Source organism: Lissotriton vulgaris, chromosome 6, assembly GCF_964263255.1.
Source record: "Lissotriton vulgaris chromosome 6, aLisVul1.2, whole genome shotgun sequence".
In the NCBI taxonomy this organism is placed as follows: domain Eukaryota; kingdom Metazoa; phylum Chordata; class Amphibia; order Caudata; family Salamandridae; genus Lissotriton; species Lissotriton vulgaris.
Genome location: NC_141694.1, coordinates 1,241,160,345 through 1,241,171,283, shown reverse-complemented (window position 1 = coordinate 1,241,171,283; position 10,939 = coordinate 1,241,160,345). Strand labels below are relative to the sequence as shown.

Sequence of the window (10,939 nt, the reverse complement as noted above, 5' to 3'; positions counted from 1 at the left end):
GGTTTGCGTTACTCTGCGCCGAGAATGTGTTAAATGGGTGGAGAGTGGGTGTTTCCATCCATCCACCCACCCATGCTTTTTTACGCATTCCTAGATTTACGGAGAGTAATAAACCTGGGACGGCGTCAACATTGTACGCTTTCCCCTTTCAGGCATGGCAGCGCGGCAAATTGTGCAGCTGCATTGCGTGGAGGGTTTGATAATCTGTCCAAGGTCCATTTGAAGAGTGCGGTTAGTGTTTTTCAAAGTCATATGTACCAAATTAAAGAGGAGACTCGAACGTTTGCAACCCACATGCATATACGAACCACCTCCGCTATTATACACTGGCAACAGCAGTAGAAGGGGAAACAATTAATGTAATCATCTTTCTTATACTAAGTAAGGATCTATCCACTCAGTTTGTGTTTCCTTCCTCCAACTCTCCTGTAAGGGAGAGAGGAACGGTCATCAATAGCAGCCAGCAGTTGCATATATGCAACACTGTCCGCCAGCTTCGCCCTCAGAAGGGAACACTATCACTCGTCATCGTGGTTAGCGAAGACCAGACACTTTCGAACACATTTCCTCAGTTTTTTTTTTTTTTTTGTAAAAATATACTTTATTTAAAATTATTTGTCAGGTTTACATTTTAAGCAGTCCCTTATATTTGGGTGCTGTACATTTAACCATTCTCAAAGAAGCGCATTAGGCTATCTTTGGTGGTTTTCCATCAAGATTTCTCATTTTACCCATCCAGACCAACTCCTGATTTTCCAGGTTTCCTTTGCCCACTCTTGTCCAAATCTATGGGTGTCTATGCACATGTAAGAGAACATTTTAGTGAAAACAAGTTTTTGGCATTCTTTTTCCCTGATTGCTTGGTGTTTGTACAAGGAAAGGTTCCTGTTTTCCCACATCGCCTCTTTCACGCAGTTTATTATTCTCCATAGTGTCCTTTCTTTATTTGCATTGCAATTCATGCCCAACCCATATAGAACCAGTTCATAGGACAGGGATGCCTGTCCTGTTAATTCTTTAATGAGCTGTCCCATTGCCTTCCACATGCTTTGTGCTCCGCCGCAGTTCCAAATGAAGTGCATCAGGGATTCATCTGCTGCACAGCCTGGTGTTGGGCATCTTGCTGTTTTTGCCAGTTTCCTTGCATGTTGGAATTGTTTCACGGGTAGGCATTTGGATACCATCATCCATGCCAAGTCTTTCTGGGAGTTTGTCAAGTCTTTGTGGTTCACCATCTCCCAAACCTTCCCTGATTGCTTCTCTGATAAGTTGTTTACCATTGTCACTGAGTCTGTTTCTTTCAGTTCTTTGCTTAAGGCCATCTGGGGTGTGATGTCCTTCGCTTGAATTTGTCTCTCTTCCAGCTTCTTGAAGAAAGGCTTGATGCCTTTGTACGCAGGGGGTGGTTCTAGTAAAAAAGGCTTTGCATTGTCCAGTTTACATATGCCCTCTCTTGATAAGATGAAACTTGTAGCAAACAGAGTGTAGGCAGCCACATGTGAGTCTTTCTTTGCATTCCCCAGTATGTTTTTAACAAAATGTGACATCAGGAAGTCATGGAGGTTTGGCAGGTCTTTCCCTCCTTTTGTGGGTAGTTTGAAAACTGTGTCTCTTTTTAGTTTTTCAATTTTTGACCCCCAAAAGAAGTTTGCAAAAAGTCTTTGTGTCACTTTGTCCACCTGTGTGACGGAGGGAAAATCATGGCAATAAACATCAGGATTGGTAGACATATTGCTTTCAGCACCAAGACTTTCCCTTCCAGGGAAAGTTTTCTTGTCGTCCAGAGCGCCATTTTCTGCTTGAGCTTTGTCTGGATCTTCTCCCAGTTTATTTCTCCCTTCATGTCCTGTGAAAAAAGAATCCCCAGTATTTTTACTGGGTCTTTGGAAGGTTTCACTGGGAGCTGAGACAGTTTGTCCCATTGTCCCACCGTCATGCAGTGTGTTTTCTCCACATTCACCTGTAGCCCAGCTGCTAGGGAAAAGAGTTGGGTTATAAGGAAAGTTCTTTTCATGGATCTAGCATCAGTGCAAGCAATGGTGACATCGTCCATGTATGCTACACATTTGACCTGTTTGCCTTGGCTGCCCGGTACCAGAGGGCCAGTTATGCACTTGTCCTTCCTGATGGCACATAGGAGAGGTTCAATTGCACATACAAAGAGTGCCGGTGATAAGGGGCATCCTTGTCTGACCCCCGATTCAATGTGGAACCCCTCAGATAGTGTACCATTTATAAGGACCTGGCTTTCACATCCAGTGTATATTAAGCCAATAGTTTTGATGAAACCTTCTGGGAATCCCACTTAGGGAGTCAAGGGCTTTCTGGAAATCAAGGGCCAAGATAGCTAGTGGATTCCCCCTGTCTTTCGCTAACCACAAGGTGTCTCTAATAATGGTCAAGCTGTCCCAGATTTTCCTTCCTGGGACCGCACATGTTTGGTCTGGATGCACGATGGAGGCCAGCACCTTTCTGCATCTTCCTGCCAGGACTTTACTTAGGATCTTACTGTCCACATTCAAGAGGGTGATTGGCCTCCAATTGTTGATGTCCAGCTTGTCCCCCTTTTTCTCCAGCAGTTTTATGATGCCCTGTGGAAAGGAGGGGGGTAAAACATTTTTTTCCAAGCATTCTTTCAACAGACTCCAAAAATCCTTTGCAATAAGCCCCCAGAAAGTTTTGTAAAACTCCCATGGAAGGCCGTCTTGCCCAGGGGCTGATCCTTTTGGGGCTTCCTGAATGATTTGGAATAGTTCTTCTCCTGAAATGGGGGTGGTTAGAAATTGTTGTTCCTCTTGGGATAAAGAGCTCTGCAAAGACCCTAGAAAATCTTCACATGCACTTATATCTGATGGCTCTGTTTTGTACAATTGGGAAAAAAGGCTGTTGTTATTTTCCCTACTTTCTCTGTGCCCTTTTGTGTTTGTCCATTTGTGTCTTTCAGTTCATTCATTACCTTATGCACTTGCTGTGCCTTTTTGAAAAAAAACCTTGAGCACTTTTCATCTTCCTCAAAGATCTTGACCCTGGAGTTAAAAATGTGTTCTTTCCCTCGTTGTTTCAGCCATTCTTTCAGTTCCGTTTTTGTTTTTTCTCTTTCCTCCCCTACTTCCATTCCACCCCTTTCCAGGTTTTCTAGCGTGATTATTCTTTATAGTCTTAACACAACGGCCGCAGCTCAAACGTGCAGAAAAAGTAAAAACCCTTCTTACGTACAGTGCGAAAAGGTTCGGCATCATGAACTCCAATTAAAACACATGGTTGTATAACACCACAAAATAACAATTTAAAGATGCACAGGCAGACGCTTTCTTCGCAATAAAGCATTGTAAGTAGATGCTCGGCAACTCACTGCTTTAAAAATCTGCATAATCAAAATCAGCAACGAATCACATTTAGTCTGCCTTTTCGGGACACACACGGAGTCCCTGCTCCCGAAACAGACAGAGGACTACAGTGTGAAAGCTAAAGTTCAAACAGGTAAACAGAGAGTAGCCATAGTTTTGTTTCGTGCTTTGGCTCACAGCAACAATCACATTTTTACTTATTGAAAAATTAAGAGAACCAGTTGGCAAACTCACAGCAAAGACAATCTAGGTTACTTTCACAGTTTTCTGCCCTGCTCTAAATGAGCACTATTACCGTTTCAAGATGGCTGTGCATAGTCAGACTGCGCGAAGAGTGTGTTTTACTACAGATCAGACTGAATCACCAGAGCACTTACTCTGTCGAAGCAAAGCCGCACCCGAGCTCTGATTTCACATCATACTGTGCCAAAACTGTAGGAGGTCTAGGAACTATTCTTGTTCACAGCCTTGATTTTGGTGCTCGAGCCAAGACAGGGATGTTTCTGGAAGTTTCATCCTAAAATATCTTTTCGAGATGTTCCACTTCCTATCTGAAAGCGATGTAATGTTCAGAGGCAAAGTGCTATTTGCACTCATTTTAACTACTGGGAAGGACCTACGCTTAGCAGGAGAGGTTCTGTAGAGGGAGATGTAAAACTCTACAGAGAAACTGGTAAGGGATATGTAACATTGTGTAGATTTAATGAAGAGCATGTGAACTGCACTTTGAAACAACATAAAATATGCGGAGACACCAGAGGTGGTTGTGAAATTCCATAGGCACTGATGAGTGAGACAAGACATACTACTGAGACTGAGAGTAACAGGGCGTCTGCTACCGAGAACTGCTACAAACATCCTGAGGAGAATGACACAAGATTTAATGCAAAGATACTGCAGGGATGCAGTATCCTGATTCAGAGATGCAGTATTCTGATGAAGTGCTCCTTAGTTACTGAAGAGTATAGCATGATAAATGCTAGAGGGGGTTGGCACAGGCATGAGCTCTGCTACAGAGATACTCAAAATAGTGTGGGAAATGTTGCAAGGCTATTGAAGAGATATATGCGGGCCGGACTGGCCGTAGCGGCCACCGGGTATTTCTCTGGTGGTCGGCAGGGTGAGATCCGGTTTTAGATCCCTGGGAAGACGTTTTTCTTACCAGTGGCTGGTTTTGCAGCATAGCTGAGATATCGGCCCCCTGTAACAAAAGTAACTTAATTTACCACCATCTCCCCCTGCCCCCCGGCCTGATTCAATTGCTGGGGCCAGTTTGCGTTCCCAGTCTGGCCCTGGATATATGAGAAATGCTGCTTAGACACTAACAAAAGAGAGGAAACAGATATGCTGCAGAGATGGTTGTTTGTCATAATATTGAGGAGGAAAATATTGTAGGTTCAGGGTATAGATGCCTAAATATTTAGGACTGAAAAATTGTGAAGGTAAGTGCATGTAGGGAAGTATAGATTTGATGTTCTTGACACCACATCCACATAACTTGAAGATGTCAAGTTTGGTATAATAAATCAATACTTACCTATATATACACTTTACTTCACAATAATTTGGTCCTTGATATTATGGCCTCAATATTTTGACCCCACGATTTTTCAGTCAATGTTCTAGTCAAGTACCGCAGAGATTTAAAGAAAGACAAAAAATCTTCCAGAGACATACTGAGAGGGGGTATGAGCAATGGAGAAGAGACAAAGAAGAGAGACACACATTTCAAATTTTAGTTTATTTGCATAGTCATTAAAACCATTGCAATACAAATGTCCCTCAATACAGTAAAATACATCAAATACAATGCTACGGCTTCTGCAATCTGTCATTTACCCATTCGTGAGTTAAAAAAACCATTCATTAATAAAACTGTGACCAAATCTCCAGATAGCAAATTAAACTATAGTAAAATAAACTACTTAGCCCAAATCTCTACACAGAGTAAAATCTAAATAAAACTATCAAGTTTTTAAATATGGCTTCCTGACAGTTCACCTAAAACCTAAGTACTGAGACTGATGGGGGTGAGTGGGTACTAGGACAATGAAAATTGGATCTTTAAAGTGATGGTAAAAAGATACTAGAACTCTCTACCTGTGACTGAGCCATTCTGTGCGGAGGAGGTTAATTTAAAGCGCCCACAAGGGGAGCTTTTGTTTCTGTGTAGTATACTCTATTGGAATCCTAACTAGTGTTCAGCAATTTAGAGATTGCAAAATCAAAGTGCAAATGTGCCTAAGCATTGTAATGCCCCTCCCTCCTTAAATTATGTCAGTAGGGCCCCATAGATGAACCGCACCCTGCTAGCCAGGTCTGTTTCTTTGCGTTCTACGGCCAATACCCTTTTCTTCACTATCCTGAGAAATTATGCCAGTGCACAGTTCAGCCTTAAATCGTCCGTAGGGTTGAAACACGCAACAACTGCCTCTCCATATGATCTTAACCCTCTCTTGATGAAGTCTTTGTGTAGGAGTTTCCAGCGCACTTTCACGGATGCTTTGAAAAGACACAGCACATGAATGATGCCCTCTAATGCTTGTCCACAAAGTCTGCAAAGTTCTCTGCATTCCTTTATTCTCAAATGCAGGTAATGTTTTGATACAGGCAGTATACAGACCTCTTTTAATCCTTCAGTTGTTCGTATAATCTTGGACAGAAGGGAGCTGTCCCCCACTTTAATCTTAATACACGTTCGTATGCAGCCTTTGTAGTGCCCTTAGAAGACCAACAGAAATGTGACAAAAACAATAGGAGTTGCATGGGAACACCCACACAACAACCCTGTAACGCCCTCCCAGGGCAGAGTAAGGCAACGCAGAGATTTGACCTGCGTTGCCTTACTCCAGATTTAAGGAGCCACTGAGGTCATGCGTGGGTTCATAAATCACATTTAAAGTTTGCGTCGCTCGTGTGTGGTGCAAGAGCGATGCAAACCGGCTCATAAATGGGCCCCTAGATTTCTGACTATTCCCTCTTAACAGACACAACCACCTCTGCTGCCGAGAACCTGAATGCACTCACCACATTATTACTGATTGTATAATTCATCTCTTAAAATTGCATTTACTCCTGCGACCACTATTCTGATTATTGAATGTTCCTGGGAATATCTTTTACATCCTCAAGGCCTTCTGAACAGTGCTCCACTACATAACTGGGCCAAGATCCTCATCCATAAGTTGGATCTATACAATCCTATAACAACTGAGACAGAGGCTGACTTCTTGAATACAGCACTAAACAATAGCAGTAGGCTCTCGTTCCCAAGAAGCTTCCTTATTCAAGCAATATAGAATTAGGCACAAATTTATAGAAAAAGTGACACAGCGCAGAAAGTCACCTTGCTGCGTTGTGTTACAGAGGAAGGGCAGGAATGTGCCATATTTATCACAATATGGAATATTCCTGACTTTTCCCAGCGCTGGCCCACTTTAGGCTGCCTAGCGCCAACGCATGCACCCTTGCACCTTGGTGCAAGGGTGCCTTTGTTACATGCAGGATTGTTTATGTGCAGGAAGGGGCACTTTCCTGCACAAAAACAATCCCCTGAGGCATTTTCCTCTATCTATATGTGCTGTAGAATGCTGCACACATTGAAAGAGGAAGCAACAAGCAGAAATATTGTTATGCCTCCCTTGGAAGGCGTACAAGCATTTTGGCACTGTTAGACCTAGGGATTTCCTAGCCAACACGCGGGTAGTGTGGCACAGAGGGAAAGACTAATTCCAAAGGCTAAATGTGTAAGCTTGCGTAAAACCTCTCAGGAACTCAGCGCCCATCCATTCCAAAAATGACACTACACCTTGTTAGGAAAATAAGGTTCGTACTTTATAAAAATAGACTCTGTTCTCTTTGGTTGGATAGCTTTCTTATCACATTAGTACATCACCTTTCAAATGAATACCATTCTTATCTCTTCTTACGTTTCTTTACATTTCATATCACAATTCAATTCAGATGACCCTTCTTCTTTCTGTTAGAGAAATCAATACAATTCAGTTGCTTACAGAAAGATTAATAAACGATTCCCCAGAAGGAACCAGAGTATAATCACCTCCGCTACTTCAGGTTCAGTTCACTTCTAACATTCACTGTACACAATACTTCTCAAGGGTTGTCACGGCTGTTACACTAGGAAAGAATAGGCAAATTAACATCACATTTCACTTCGGCCCCAGTAACATCACCCCCGCTGTCCTTCAGACAGCTCAGTAGGATCGGATTACACTGTCACCTCAGATTGGAAGGTGCTATCTATACACTTCCCTATGATGGAGATTGTGCCTATCTCCCCTCAACTCTTGGTTTTCTAACCCACAGCCCCTTACGAGTTCCACTCGCTCCTCTCACTCCCCTCGTATTTATCAGGCTTGGTCCTTTACTGGCTTACTCGTATTGTGAAAGTCAAGTTCAAGGAAATACTCTGGCCGTCTTCTAGTTCATACAGGAATCGCCCGTCACCCCCTTCAAGCACTGCTCCTCCAAGAACCGATTCCGCCCTTCTCCCAGCAATGCTCCAGCTTACTTTCGACACTGCCGGAGTTCGTCAGCTTGGATGAACAGTCTCGGGAACCACCTCACCTCAGAGGTAAAGGGGTCGGTGTGCGATACTTCTCCACAGCGACCAGGTCAAGGGCGGGACATCCGCCGGCGGCGCTGACGAAGCGCGTCACCACTCCTCCCGGTCTCCTCACCAGTGCGAGCGCTGTACCTTCCTCCGCGTAGGACCGCCCTCACCGAAGTCGCTCGGCTCTCCTTCAGAAGCTCTTCCACGGCCCCGCCTTCGCTGGCGTTGGTCCGTCTTCCACCACTACAGTTTTGCGGAAGTTCCGGCCCTCAGATACACCAATGCTGCTTCAGGTGTTTCCGAGTGGGACGGATGATCTCCTCCACGACCGCTGCTACAGACTACTCTTCCTTTGACTCGGTAAGTGTACCTCGTCTGCTGTGAGGGCAGACACAGCGGCTGTACTTTCGGTTCCTCTTCCTTCTTCACGTTAATGCCGTTTCAACAGGGGCGATTACAATGAATGAAGACAGGAGCGATCCAGGGGTGTATGAACCCCCGATGTGATCAAAGAACACCAAGGGAACTTCTGGTGTCTTTGAGGTGAAAGTCCAGGTGCGTAGATGACACTCGGACTCAGTGGGGTTTGGTCGGATCCAAGGGGGGTCACATCCAAGTAGAACACAGTCGACCACAGGACAAGTGGGCCCCTACTGGTGCAACTCTCTCCTCTGTAATTCGCCTCTCTCCTCACTGGTCACTGCTACCTCAGCTGGTCACAGGCTTACACAAAATGGCCACCTGAGTTCGGTCCTTTTATAGGCTGGCCCTAGTCCGTTGGACTTGGCAGTTGGTTCCAGAACCTTCCTCAGGCAACTCAATGGGTCAGCTTGGTTGGGATGTCTGTTATGTCAGTTGATGGACTCCATTTTAGGTTTCAGGGATCTCCCTAAATTTTCAGGTAGATGACTAGGCCTCAAGGTTAAGGTACAACGTCCTACTAAAGGAACACCTAGCCCCACAGACAATGCTGACAACCAAAAATCTGGGTGGACATAAAAGAAAAAGATAATAACACTTGGAGGCCAAAGGGGACAAAATAAATCATAGTTGTGAGAGGACCCCCAAAAGCAGACAGGTCTCACCAGCGTCCCCCCCAGCTGAAAGTGGGGAGAACTACCCAATCCCCTGGGAGTTCTCATCACTAAGGCGGAAATACCTAGAGAGACCGTCTGCGTTGGCGTGGTTCTCTCCAGGCCGATGTTCCACCCGGAAGTCCATCCCCATGTAGGGAAATGGACCACCTCAACAACTTGGGATTCTCCCCCTTCATTTGCATCAGCCAACGAAGGGGCCAGTGGTCGGTCTGAACCAGGAAGTGCGAGCCAAATAAGTATGGTCGCAGCTTCTTCAGAGCCCAAACCACCGCAAAGGCTTCCCCCTCTATAGTACTCCACCTCTGTTCCCTGGGGAGTAGTCTCCGGGATAGGAAGACCACGGGTTGATCCAAGCCCTCATCATTCAGTTGCGATAACACTGCCCCAATGCCATGTTCAGATGCATCTGTTTGGACAATGAACTCTCTTGAAAAATCAGGGGCCCTGAGTATTGGAGCAGTACACAATGCTTGTTTTAAAGTCACGAAGGCTCGCTGGCAAGCCTCCGTCCAGACTACCCGTCGGGGTTGTTTCTTAGAAGTAAGTTCAGTGAGGGGGGCCACTATGGTGCCATACCCCTTCACGAAGCGACGGTAGTAACCAGTGAGGCCCAGGAAGGCTCGGACCTCAGTTTGAGTCTTGGGGGGCTCCCAGGCCATGATAGCCTCAATCTTCGCCTGGAGGAGCTGCACCGTCCGTCTGCCCACCAAGTGGCCTAGGTACACCACCGACCCCTGCCCGATCTGACACTTGCTGGCCTTGATTGTCAAGCCAGCCTGTTGCAGGGCCCGAAGAACAGCTTGCAAGTGTTGCAAATGGTCTTCCCAGCTGCTACTGAAGACAGCAATGTCGTCCAGGTAAGTAGCAGAAAAAGCTTCCATACCAGAAAGGACCTTGTTCACCAGCCGCTGAAAAGTGGCAGGGGCGTTCCTGAGCCCAAAGGGCATCACACAGAACTGGTAGTGTCCCTGAGGCGTGGAGAAGGCTGACCTTTCCTTCGCTCCATCAGTAAGGGAGATCTGCCAGTACCCCGAAGTAAGGTCAAAGGTACTTAGATATTGGGCAGCTCCCAGCCGGTCAATATGTTCATCCGCCCTGGGGATCGGATGGGCATCAGTCTTTGTTACAGAATTTAGTCCTCGGTAATCCACACAGAATCTTAATTCCGGTGTGGTGCCCGGTGGGGCAGCTTTTGGTACCAAAACCACCGGACTGGACCAGGGGCTATTGGAAGGTTCTATCACTCCCAGCTCCAGCATCTTAGCGACTTCTCCCTTGATGCTGGCCTTCACCTTGTCCGACAGCCGGTAGATCTTAGACTTCACAGGTGGGCTGTCTCCTGTGTCCACGTCATGGGTACACAGGTGGGTTCTACCCGGGACAAGGGAGAACAGTGAAGAAAATTGCTCCAAGATTTGGCGGCAATCTCTCTGCTGTTCAGGAGTCAGGGATGGTGAGAGAATCACTCCCTCCACCGACCCATCCTTTTCTTGAGACGAGAATAGATCAGGGAGAGGTTCGCTTTCCTCTTCCTCTGCTCCATCGGTCACCATCATTAAGACAACCTCGGGCCTCTCATGGTGTGGCTTGAGGCGATTGGCATGCAGCACCTGATGGGGCTGTCTCGGGGTCTTAAGGTCCACCAAGTAAGTGGCCTTACCCTTTTTCTCCAATACCTCAAAGGGGCCTGTCCAACGATCCTGGAGGGCATTTAGCTCTCCAGGCTCCATCACCCACACTTTTTGGCCAGGCTCCAGTTCCACTGGGTGAGTATTGTGGTCATACAACTCCTTCATTACTGCTTGGCTGGCTTCCAAGTTGTCAGAAGCTTGCTTCCACCACTTGGCCATTTGGCTTCGGAAGTCCAGCATGTAGCTCACCACGTCCTGGGGAAGCTTCCTGGGAGTCTTTTCCCATCCGTC

At 46.0% G+C, this 10,939-nt stretch overlaps 1 non-coding gene across 1 annotated transcript; it reads right to left on the bottom strand.

Annotated features, from left to right (window-relative positions):
* Positions 1-392: 392 nt before the first annotated feature.
* LOC147708690 (small nucleolar RNA U3) lies at positions 393-602 on the bottom strand. The gene has a single exon (XR_015297110.1). It is a non-coding gene; the product is annotated as a small nucleolar RNA U3 (small nucleolar RNA).
* Positions 603-10,939: the final 10,337 nt, after the last annotated feature.